This window comes from Cricetulus griseus, chromosome 4 (genome assembly GCF_003668045.3).
Source record: "Cricetulus griseus strain 17A/GY chromosome 4, alternate assembly CriGri-PICRH-1.0, whole genome shotgun sequence".
Classification (NCBI taxonomy): Eukaryota; Metazoa; Chordata; class Mammalia; order Rodentia; family Cricetidae; genus Cricetulus; species Cricetulus griseus.
Window position 1 is genome coordinate 183,108,765 of NC_048597.1, and position 12,764 is coordinate 183,121,528.

General features: G+C 46.5%; 1 long non-coding RNA gene across 2 annotated transcripts in view; it reads left to right on the forward strand.

Annotated features, from left to right (window-relative positions):
- Window positions 1-12,764, forward strand: part of LOC118238694 — a 28,208-nt gene that overhangs the window by 1,829 nt on the left and 13,615 nt on the right. For both annotated transcript variants that reach the window (XR_004769639.1, XR_004769640.1), the window contains exon 2: window positions 2,028-2,216. This is a non-coding gene — a long non-coding RNA (uncharacterized LOC118238694). The remainder of the gene's footprint in view (window positions 1-2,027; window positions 2,217-12,764) is intronic.

Genomic DNA, 12,764 nt, shown 5'->3' on the forward strand with positions numbered 1-12,764 from the left:
TGACTCCAGTTCCAGGTGATCTGACACCATCTTTTGGCCTCCAGGGGCACCAGTTGCACACGGGTACACATACCCACATGCAGATAATATGTCCATACACACAAAAAAAAGGTAAATAAACAAATCTTTAAAAGATAGTGTTGAAAGCCCCTAGGAGTTAGTCTGTATCTGCATGGTTACCTCAGTGGAAAGAAGCTAGTGGTTAATGACGTTTTGCTATTTTGCCCCAAGGAGATAGGACATGAGCTGTTTTTACAGACTCAGTCAAAACAACCTGGCATCAGTAATGTTTACTTATATCATGGCAACCACCCAAGTGACCATTCAAAATAGGCTCAGCATGGAGAGAAGGGGAATTTGCACGTCTACATTTTGTACATCGTGCTGGTTAGGTTATTTTGCTTATTTGTTTTGTCAACTTGACATAGCTAGAGCATCTGGTCAGAGGGAACCTTAACTGAAAACATGCTTCCATCATATTGGCCTGTATGCAAGTATATAGGGCATTTTGTTATTTTTATATGGAAGAGCTCACTGTGGGTGGAGCCACCCGTGGGCAGGTGTATAAGAAAGCAGACTGAATAAACCATACAGAGCAAGTCAATAAGAAGCATTCTTCCATGGTGCATGCTTCAGTTCTGCCTCCAGGTTCCTGCTCTGTTTTCCCTCAATGAAGGATTATAAACTGTACGCTTAAACAAACTATGTCATCCCCCCAGGTTGCTTTTGGTTATGGTGTCTTATCAAGGTGACAGAAGCTCTTAAGTCACCTATCCACCCAAGTACTTTTCACCATAATATAATGGTTTGGTTATCAACAAACAGAAAACATCTCAACAACTTGTGACTGGTTAAGAGCTAGCTCCTGTTTACATCCCTGCCCCACAGCCAAAATACATCACCAGAATGCGCTAAGTGCTCAGTAATTTTGAATGGGTGGAAAAATATTACAGAATAACATTGCAATTTATTCTTAATCAAGCCAAACAAATAAGATCTTTGCTAGCCCAACTTAAAAGGTAGCCCAGGGTCTCCCAGCAACTTGTCAATGTAAGTTAGCCAAAAGCTCCCAATTGCCCAGCCAGGGTGATTGCCAACATCATAAAGTGTTGTGGGTAGCAAACAAGCAGGTGCAGGCTGACCAAGATGAGAAAGATGAAAGCACAGGAATTACCAAAGCAAGAAGATGGGAGAGTCCCCAGAAAGTCCCCTGGGGAAGAGGAGTAAGGAGGAAAGTGGGGAGGTGATCTAAATCGATGGAAAGGTGGGTGCAGATGAAGGGGAAAAATAAAAATCAAAGCTGGGTTTCTGTAAAGAGTTCTGGGAGAAGATGTACAAATGAAGAATGATTCCTTTCAAATGAGGAACTGAGGCTAGAGAGACAGCTCAGCAGTTAAGAGCACATAATGCTCCTGCAGAGGACCCCAGTTTAGGTACGAACACCCAAGTAGGATGGCTCACAATGCTGTAACTCCAGCTCCAGGGGATCTGATGCCCTCTTCTGGGCTCCACGGGTACCTGCTATTGCACACAAGCGTGCCCGCACACAATCGCGTACGCACATGCGCGCGCGCGCATGCACACACACACACACAACACACACACACACACACACACACACACACACAATTAAAAATGAAATAAATCTTTTAAAATAAAAAGAGGACTCTAAGGCTGAGAACTCTAAGGTCTACAGAAGGGATAGTAGGAAAAAGGAGAAAAGGGACAGGGCTCTGGTGCAGAAGGCCATCAAGCAATCTTCCAACATGCCAGGGCCTCCCCAGGCCCTCCTTGAGCATTGATAGTGAGTGGATGCCATTATCTGTGCTGGGGGGACCAGGAGTTCCAACACACCATCTTAGCTGCTGTTGTTTTCTGTCCACATAATAGCCATATGTGCCTAAGTCCTGCCCTAATTGCCTCTGCTGAAGCACAGGTGTGCAGAAAATTCTAGATGCCTGTATAAATAGCTTTCCGTTTCTTGGAATCAGTTTCTTAACTGAATCTCCTTCTCTCATATCCTCCAGGTCTCTGCTTCCTCAATTGTGTTTGTTGCTTCCTGATGAAGCCTGCCTAAACTCTGGACATCCTTAGCTAAGAGCCTTAGGGTGGGATCCATTTCTCTAGCAAAGTCCTAGGAAGAAAAGATGGTTTTTGTTTGTGGGGAGAAATTACCAAGAATTGAATCACCCACCAGACACCAGAACACAAAAGAGGTGAGTTGAGGGCATGCTGGGTCTTCTGGTGTTTGTCTCCTCTTCACTTTTGAGTCCCTGAAGAATCCCTTTCTTCCTTTTATTGGACTGTGACAATATCCCAAAGTCCTGGCGTATTCTCCTCTTCTGAATGCCACAGAGACCAAATGTTCACAATGGGAAAGGACACATTTCCAGCCCTGGGCAAGAGTTTTGAATTACAAAGCCCCTTTGCATAAGTAGAATGAGTAACCGCCATATTGATAGGCCTCTGAGAGGCAGGGAGTAGGGCCTAGTGATAAGAAAAGCAGGCTGAAAGGAACCCAATCCCTAGACAACCCCCTCAGATCCTCAGCATTTATAAGCCTGTCTAGACGTGGACTGGACCTGCTGCTGACCCACTCTAGGGGACAGAAACTCACTGAAGCAATGCTGTGACCTCACAGCCAGCCCAGTAAACAAATGGCACATTCATCAAGCTAACCTGTACTGTTTGGGTTTGAGTGTGCAATGTTCCCCGTGGCCTATACCATCCGCATCTTAGTCCACAGGCAATGGCTTTGTTTTCATGAGACTGTAAAACCTTTAGGAATCAGGGTTCAACTGGAGGCAATGGGTCACTCCCGGCAGGCCTTTGAGCATTATAGCCTGACCAGACTTCTGGTCCCATTCTTTTGCTTCCTGTTTGGCCAAAATGTAAACATCTGCTCTGCCACATGCTTCTTCCAGCATAGACTAAGCCACTCCTGCCACCATGCTGTCTGTACCTTGGACAGAAATCCCCTGAAACTGTGAACCAAAATAAGCTCCTTCTCCCTTCAGTTGCTTCAGTCACAGGAACGAGAAAAGTTCCTGATCAAATAGAAGTTGCCGGACCCTGGGGATACAGAGACGTCTAGGGTTTCAATATATAATTGGGGAGAAAACACTTGGGAAATAAAAGAAGGCTAGGACTCACGTCGTACGTACTACATGAAGAGAAATAGGTTGATGTGTTGGAGACTTCTGAACATATAACAATAAGGAAGGTGCTATCAGGTCCCTGTTTTGCCGATGAAGAAATGGAATGGCAAGTAGGTGGGGTGACTTGCCTGTGGTACCAGTACTAGGAAGTGGTGCAACCAAGCTTCAACCTGAGGCTAGATGACGCCAGAGTCTGTGATGTTGGCAACTTGCCTTCTGTCCCGGGATAAAGACCAGATTTGATCCATGTTTGGGTCTATACAAGTAGGGAAAGATGCCCTGGGAGGTGGCCCATGAGCTGGCACTGGAGAATGAGGAGGAACAGAGGAGACAGGGAAGGGGCAGGGTCAGTGGGGCTGGGAAGTGCGTGGTTCTGGGGAACAGAGGAAGCCCTGAGAGAGTGAAACCCTGAATGAATGTACATTTTTAACATAGGCACAACCGTGTCAGGGACCCCAGAGCCTCAGACTTGGAAGAACGGCAAAGCCTTCCTTGGGGGACAGTGTGAGTGTTAACAGTGTGTGCAGAAAATGTCTCCCACAGCTTTCTCCTCCCTGGATATTTACAGCCTGAAGACTACTTGCTCCCCCACAGAGCCCATTCCTACCAAGATTAGTTCAACCTGTCCCTTTGATCCAGCTGTACTCCATAAACCCCACCTCCTTGTTTATCTGTATGCAATAACCCTGCCTCTCTGTTCAACTCTGTATGATCAATGTGTGGCCTTTCCAGGGTGCTGTGGTTTCTCCAACAGAGAGCCCACATCATCAGATCCTAGTTTTCTGTGTCCTTCTGCCTGTCATTTCTTCCTTCCCTTTCCGCTCCTACTCAGATCAAGTCCCTGAGACTGTACACGGACCTGACATGTGGTAGTCAATTTAACTATAGCTTTAGGGCAGAGGGACTGTCCAGAGAGGAATTAGAATATCAATGTCCCCAGATCCAGTTGAGATTTGTCTCAAGTGAGGGAGCCTTGAACTTCTGAGCAGGGCAGTGACAGGATTACATTGGCATTGAGAAAGATATTAGCAATGAAGATACCGATGGGTGGAAAGCAGAGGCTGCAGGGACCATAGTGAAATGATGTAGAGGAGCTTTGAGCTGGAAGGCCAGTAGCCGTCAAAACTCAAAAAGTTCACAGAATTTAGCAACCAAAAGCCGGGGTTTCATGAATTGTAGGTCACCCTAATGGATAGCAACCAATACTTGTGTACATCATGGAGGGAAAGAAACCAGTTGAAATGGAGTAATGAGGGCTGGGAGTGTGGCTCAGTTGGTAAAGTGCTTGTCTAGCATGCATGAAGTCCTAGACTTGGTTCCCAGCACCGAATAAGCCAGGTGTGGTGACACACACCTGTAATCTCAGCACTTGGAAGGTAGAGGCAGGAGCATCAGTAGTTCAAGGCCATCCTCTGCTACACACTGAGTTAGAAATCAATCTGGACTACATGAGACCCTGTTTCAGACAAATAAAATAACAAAGAAAACCTCAGATTCTAGAAGAAGGCATCAGTCTGACCTTTCTCAGTAGTGACTGCTATGGGCTTGTAGTAGAAACCCTTTGGATGCAGGGGTAGAAAGCTCCTGTCTGTTTTTCAGAAAGGTTATCTGGTGAGTGTCTTTAAGAGGAAACAGGTTCCACCCGGCCAGCGTCACAGATAATAATAACAGAAGCAGGAGGCAGGCAGGGGAGAAATGCTGGGGATTAGGGCTTTACTGAGCCATGTGGCATAAAGCCCACATGTATCCTTAAGCTATGGGGGAGATTTGCCTTGAAAGCTACTCAGCCAGTGACTGGTCCTATTTGGAGGAATTAAAATGTGAGTCATGCCTGTAATTCAACCTATACCAAAAATGAAATAGCTAATCTATTAAGAAGGAAGTGAGTTCTCGACGCTGTCTTCCTCATTCACTCTCCACCTTGCTTTTGAAACAGGGTCTTTTTATGAACTTGGAGCTTGCTGATTTGGCTAAGCCAACTATCCAGAGATCCTCCTGTCTCCACCTCAGCAACATTGGAATTACAGGCATGCACCACAACTCCAGGCTTTTTATGTGGGTTCCGGGGCATTGAACTAGGGTCTTCATGCCTATACCATAAACTGTACAGGCTGAGCCATCTCCCCAGCTGTGTCTGTGTGTGCTGAAGCCATGATCTCAGGGCTGCTTCTTCCAGAACAGAAGTGCTAATTAAGAAACTACTGCCAGGAGGATCCACAAGCGGAGTGGAGGTTGGAGGAGGGGAGGGAGAATGCAGGAGGGGAGAATGCAGTATTTAGTGACAGTCTGAATTTATCCTGACCCCATGGGTAGCTCTGGAGTAAATGGTATCTCAGAGCTAGTCCTTCTTCAATACTGGGTCTTCGCATACTAGTCCAACATTGACTCAGGGAGATTACGGGGAAGATGCATGAATTCACAGAAAAATCTTCTGGAGGTCACAAGTGCAGAGAGTTACCATCAAAGGGCACAAAAGCTGGGAAACAAACAGCCAGAACCAATTAAAAAGAAATGGTGAGGGTTGAGTGAGCTCGTGCCTTCTGTGTCTGTATTAGCTCTACCTATAAACCTAGTGAATAGTCTGAATGAGTTGGGGGAGAGATCATTTAATCCAGAAGAAGCAAGATTGAAAAGTTAAGAGGCCACAGCAAAGTACAGAATCCAATGAAGTAAATTCTGTGGTCCCAAGCTTAAGTCTACAGTCAACAACATAGATGGGACCTAGGAGAGCCAGCTGCACAGAAGGCACTGTGGGCTAAGACACCTGTGAGGCCCAGCATGATGGCAAACACCTGTAGTCTCAGCTCTTTGGCGGTGGAGGCAGGTCAATCAGGGGTTTAAGGTCATCCTCCACCATACAGCAAGTTAGAGTTTGTCTCAAAACAAAGCCAAGCAAACAGAGGTAGGTGAAGCTCAGTTTGCCCTACAGCTTCAGAGAAGCCCATCCTTCTGTGGTCTAGAAAACCTGATAAACTAGAAAAGCATGAGTCCTCAATGTGTGGTACTGACCCAGTCATGCCTGTAACTCAGCCTTTAGGTTGGGATGCTGTGGTTCAAAGGCACTCGGAACCCAGGGTGATTTCAGAAGAACATGGGGTCAATGACAGCAACAGGACATGTGAATGAAGGAACTGGCGCTTTTGTTTGGAGAAGAAAAACAGTTGAACACCCCCCACAGTCAGAGAGGAGAATAGAGGGGTTGGGAAGGTGGAGGTGAGGGCATGGTTAGCTTGCGTGTGGGTCCAGGGTGGGACTGGGGTTTTACCAGTGGTCCCCAAGCTGAATGCACAGCAAATCCACCTGAAGTCTTGTTAATAGAACATTTCTGCACCTTGATCCGCAGGTATTCTGACTCAGTGTGTCAGCATACAGAAATCCTTGCCCCAAAAGCTCCCTATGTTTTTCTTAGGCATTTTCCATTATTTGTAGGGTGTGACCAGGGTCTATCTAGACTGCTGAAGACTGGAGAGGGCTCAGCTTCAGGTAGACAATGAGACAGAGAGCAGATACAGTCAGTCACTCCTTTCAAATTCTAGACACCCATCATCTCAAAGCTGTAGGACTCTAGGTCTCAGGTCAGAGCATCAGTAAGCTTATTTATCTACTTATTTATTCGGGTTTTTTTTATTTTTTTAACTTTTGTTTGTTTCGAGTTTAGAGGACAATCAAAGGACTCCAGTTTTCTCCTTCCATGTGGGTCCAATGATCAAACTCAGCTCCTCAGTCTTGATGGCCAAGTGCCTTTAGCAGCTGAGCCATGTCCCTGGCCCTCGTTGATTCATTTATTCACTGTCAGGAGTTTGATATGTGTGCATTTGTGCACATATGTTGAGGCCAGTGGTCAACCTTAGGTTATTTTCTACCGTGTTTGAGACAAGGTCTCTCACTGAACTGGAATTTACCAATTTAGCTGGCCTGGCTAGCCAGGGCTCCTGTCTCAGAGGCCTTCCCAGCACTGTGGATGGCACCACACCTGTCTATTGTTACTCTTCACATGAATTCTGGCTGTTCTGCTAGTGCAAAAAGTACTTCACTGACTGAGCATCTCCCTGGCCTTAGAGCACCATCAAACAGAAAGCTTCCACTACAGAGCCAAACTCATGCAGGGTTTTGTTTTTGTTGTTTGCTTTGTTTGGGGGACAGAGTCTTATGCAGCCAAGGCTGCCTTTGAATTCCTGGGGCCCCTCCCTCTACTTGCCAAGTGTTGGGATCACAGGCATGTGTACCACCATGCTTGGCTGATGTAAGTTTCTCTCCCAGCCCCACCACTCATTAACTGGAGTCTGGATCCAGTCACCACCACTCTCCAAGTCTTAATCTTCTCCCCTGTAAAATGACAGCTGTCTTCCTGGGTCTGATGCACAGCTGGACTGATACCATCAAATGTAAACTACCTGAGTAGACATGCCACAGCCCTCAGCCGCTGTGAAGTCCCTTTGAGGAAACTGGTAGCAGCTTATTTCTCGGGTAACACTGAGGGTGAAGAAGAATAGAATGCCTCTTTAGATTTGGAGTGACTTTTTTGAAGCAAAAATATTGAGTGTTCCATGCCAACACCAATGGACAGTGTTTGGGAAAGACTATAGACACTTTTCTGGTCTGGTTTGATGTAGTAAAGAACTCTCTATGCAGAATTTATCTGCTCCCGGTCTGTGAGGAGAGAACAAAATGGCTTAACAAAGAGGCGTTCATTTTTCCATCCTAAGAAGACAACGATATTCCTCAGTGCTCTTTCTACCTTCTAATGAACTTACATAGGCAGGCTTGTATTACAGCTGCGAGGCAGATATCAAATTCACTACAGGGCATGGCATATGAACAGATGTTTCTTCTGTTTGATGTCCTCTGCCTTGGATACCCACCAGGCAGCTCCCTCTTCTACCTGCAGGGCTTTCTGAGGTGCCAGTTGTCACTCTGGTAGAGCCTCTGTGTGTCTTGAGAGTTGTTCAAAGCACAGGAGCTCTAAGCTGACAAGGGAGGACACTCTGACATGCTGTACCCTACTGTGAGGCTGTGCCCACCAGAGGAAGGGATGCCATTGCTACCCACACAAAGTCATATGGCCTGGTGGGTTTCTAACATGAATGTTGAGGAGTCTGTTTTTGTTTGTTTGTTTGTTTTTTAGCATGATCCTCTCAAAAATCCTGTTGTCGTCAAAGCTTCTCCAGCTTGACTGACAAGGACTCCTGTTCTCTGGCAGCACCAGTCATGATCCTAGGGGTCATTCTTGCTTCCTCCACTCACTCTCTCTCATACCCAACATTTGATGCCTGCCTAGAACCTAAGCACTCTTCTTCACCAGGTCTTAAGCTACCATCACCTCTCCTCTTGATCCTTCAAGCAGCCTCTTGAAAGGTCACTTCTGCCCTTGGTTAGCAATGGTATGCTCACAGCAAAGGTCTCAGCTACCCTTTTATCCACACTACTCTGCCTAACTCTGCAGTGGTTTCCCAGGTCTTCTGATGGAGTCCCAAGTCTTGTACATTTGGCCAACATCTTAGAAAGACCCTACTGGAGGAAGTGGGGCCCACAATAGCACCGGGTGCACACTCACACCCACAAGTCATTCTTGAATAGGCGAGTGGTCTTTTGTTATGTCCAAATAGGTCCTTCAAGATGCTAACTGCTCTGGGCAACACTGGTACAGACCTTGTTACCCTACTGACTTGGAAGAACTCTACCTCTGTTCCTCCCCTCCTCCACCCTGGCCGTTCAGCCTCCCACATTCTGCAGCCTACCTCATCCCCTCCTTTTCACAAACAAATGTTGCCTGCTCTAGGACTTTAGAAAACAAAAGGAAAGCTAGACATAGACATAGTAATAATCCCAGAGGCTGAGGCAGCAGTCCTAAGAGTTCCAGGCCAGTAGAGTCACATAGTAAGACCCTGTCTAGAAAAAGAAAAAAAACCAATTGAATTATAAGTTCATGAAAGGCCCCAAAGTACAGAAACAGAAAGGCCTGGAAAAAGGGAAGGGCTAGAGAAAACCAGGAAAGGCCACACCGTCAATTGTGCTGGGATGGTCCTAACACTCTTACACCTATTCCTTTCTATATCTCCACTACTCTCTTCACTGTGAGTGTACTCCTTTGATGTTGGCGACTAATCCCACATCAGTGCAGACATCTGTGAGGTCCTGAGACCCAGTCATCAGTCACAGGTGTCAATCCCACGAGCCCTGCTTATCTGCAACCTTGGTGCAGGGATAGGAGGGAAGAGGGGAGGCTGTGTGCTGTTGCTAAATCAATAAACACAGGTGCCTGGCCCTGTCAGCACCCATTCAGCTGGGGTCATGTCACCAGGATCTCTCCCTCTCTCTCAGTGACAGCTCAGCTCCCCCATACAACTGAGAGAACAGGAAGATACCCGGTGTAGTGGGTACTGAGGTCCACTGCTGGTAGATTTGGGATGTATCAGTGCCCCTCAGTGGGGTGGGAAACAACCATGACAATCTGCCTCAGCTGCCCGAGTTTAGAGAAGATGGAGTTCAGCTGAAAATGGGAGGGAGCCAGCGTGTAAGCAACTCCCCGTGACAGCCTAGTCCATCAAGCTGAAATGGGGAGTCTGAGATTAAGCAGCTGCTAGCTGACAGGTGGCTGGATCCACCCACAGGGAGTCCTGAAGAGAGGTCACCCAGGCATAGGGTGAGCTGCCAGAGTGCCTTGGCCATCCTGATAAAGAGCTCGATCCAGAGGGCTCTTACAAAGAGCTGAACTCCTGTACCTCCTTGGTGACAAGTCCCTGAATTCAAGATTGCCCCATGGAAAGGACCTTATATTGGGTGAAGCACTTTCCTCCAGTCCAGGGTAATTCCTGTGAGCCCCTGACACCCACCACTCCTTGTAGCTAAGAGCAAAGCGGATATATACAGGCAGTGCTCTGTGGCACCTGCAACTGAGCTTCACACATGTTCCTCCCTCCGTGACTACGATGGTTTTGGCTGAAGAGCCTCTCCCCTCCCATCACTGCCGCCAAAGTGCATCTCCCAGCATGCTATTGTTTTTTGTTTGTTTTGTTTATATATCTCCTTTAGGACAGGAATACCGTGTGCTTCTGTTACACCAAACAAAGAGCAAGGAATAAACACAATGTGCTAAATAGGAGGGCCCTGATGACTATGAGTGACTACTCATTATAAGAGTAATCAATCGATTTTATTCCTTGAGCCTCAGTTTCTCAGTTTGTAAGATGGGAGATGGTCATTATTGGCTTTTAAGCATTATTGGCTATTAATAAGCAGTATCTAAAAGATACCCAGTGGGTGCTGGTGAGAGGTTGTTTCCTGTGCCCTTTACCCAACTACAATCGACAAGGATCTGATTATTCAGTAACCAGAGAGAATGTAGAGAGAAAAAGTCAAGGAGGAAGAAGCAATGGATCACTGAGCAGGCGTCCTGGGGAAACCTCCTCCCTTAGTAGTGAAGGGGCATTGGAGATAAATAAGGCCAGAAGCTGTGGCTGTGGTCGTCTGACCTGAACAACTAGGAGTCTGAAATGAGAGGGAGGAAAGTTGAGGGGAAGACCCAAGATCGAACTTAAGCCCTGGCTCTGAGCCTGCATCCTATTTCAGAGCGGCTCAACACTTCAGTCTGTCCTCTGAAACTTAGTGTCTCATCCCAAACATCTCTGCACAACCTCTCCTTGCTGTGTTTATCTCCCCCAGCAACATTCTCCATGGATAAGCAGAAGGACATATCATAAATACCAGGCGTTTCCTCCCTCTCAGTTAGATTTCAAGACAATATATTTATCGCTGGCTCATCATATGGGCCACCATGCATGCTACAGAAAATAGGAAACAGCCTGTATTAACAGGGAACTGCGGAGCCCGACTCTCTTGCATCCTGTCTCCCACAGTCTGGGCCAGGCCGGATACCCCACTGCAAGCCCCCACTTCCGGTGGCCTCCATCCCTTTCCTCAGCAAAATCGTTCCACGCTTTCCTGTACTGGTGAGAGAGGGACCTTTGTCCTGTCTGCATCTGCATGGGGTGAAAGAGGAAGGTGTGGCGGACTGGAGGGTTCCTCCACTCCTGCTGTTCTTGCAGTTTCAGCACCGCCTCCCCAACAGGTCTCTGCGTCACAGAGTCCGTGTTTAGACAGTGGATTTTATGTTAGCTTGTTTTGCATAAAACCCAAATGATTCAAACAGATGCAAATGTGCTGTGAGTTAAAACTTTAAAAGCTAGTAGCATTTGTTTTGAATACTTGACTAAGCTCAAAGCTCATCTCAGTCGGGTCAGTATACTGATTGGGCAGTTTGAAATAGGCCTCAGAAAACAGCCTCACTTTGTCCAGCTAAAACCTCAGTTATGTGACTTATAGAATGGTATAGCCTTGCACTGGTTCATGTTGCTAGCCTTCTTCCCACCTACTAACTCAGCGTACATCCTTTTATTGTTTCTTTCAATTTAATTTATTTTTTTTTCATTTTACATACCAACCCCCAGTTCCCCCTCCTTCCCCTTCTCCTGCCCTCCACCACCTTCCCCTTTCCCACCCCCATCCACTCCTCAGAGAGGGTAAGGTCTTCCTTGGGAAGTCAACAAAGTCTGACATACAAGGTTGAGGCAGGACCAAGCCCCTCCTCCCTGTATCAGCTGAGCAAGGTATCCTGCTACAGGGAATTAGCTCCAAAAAGCCAGTTCATGCACCCAGGATAGGCCCTGGTCACACTGTCAGGGTCCCCCCCAACAGATCAAGCCACATAACTGTCACCCACATTCAGAGGTCCTAGTTCAGTCCCATGCAGGTTCCCCAGCTGTCAGTGCATAGTCCGTGAGCTCCCACTAGCTTGGGTCAGCTATGCTGGAAATCATACTTTAGAAATCATTTTGGTTTCGCAGAAAATTGGGAGCCAGTTTACCACAAGACCCAGCAATAGCACTCTTGAGCATATACTGAAAGAATGCACACTCATACTACATAGACATTTGCTCAATTATGTTCATAGCAGCATTATTCGTAATAGCCAGAACCTGGAAACAACCTAGATGCCCCTCAAACGAAGAATGGGTAAAGAAAATGTGATGCATTTATACCATGGAGTATTACTCAGTGATAAAAAGCAATTACACTTTGAAATTTGCAGGCAAATGGATGGAATTATTATGACTTTAAATAGGCCAAGTGTCGTTCTGGGGCTGTGGGAAATGCAAGAGTGTTGAGTCATCCTTTGCCTTGGAGAAGCATGGGAGGGTGGTAGGAAAGAGGGTTAGGGCTGCCTAAAAGGGTTATTATTGACTTGGAGACCTCACACTGTAGTAGGGCCAGTGGTGGAGCTGGCCTAACACTCATATATATACATGGTGTTCACAGTGTCCTGAATTTTATCACTAAATTTTATCCTGAAGGCTGTGGGGAGTTTCTGATGCCTTTCAAGGAGAATAGCTCTACCAGACCAGACAATGAATAGCTCCTCTAGGCTGTTACAGAAATGAGGGGTGGGAGCAAAGGATATGGCTTTTCTTACTCAGTTGTCTGCTTCAGACAAATGCATGGACTACCTGAAAGAAGTTCAACAGATTATTCTTCATGACTAAATGTATAAAGATGTTTCAGAATAGCAGAGATAAGAGGAAGAATTGGGACCTTTGAAGTCTAGAAAAA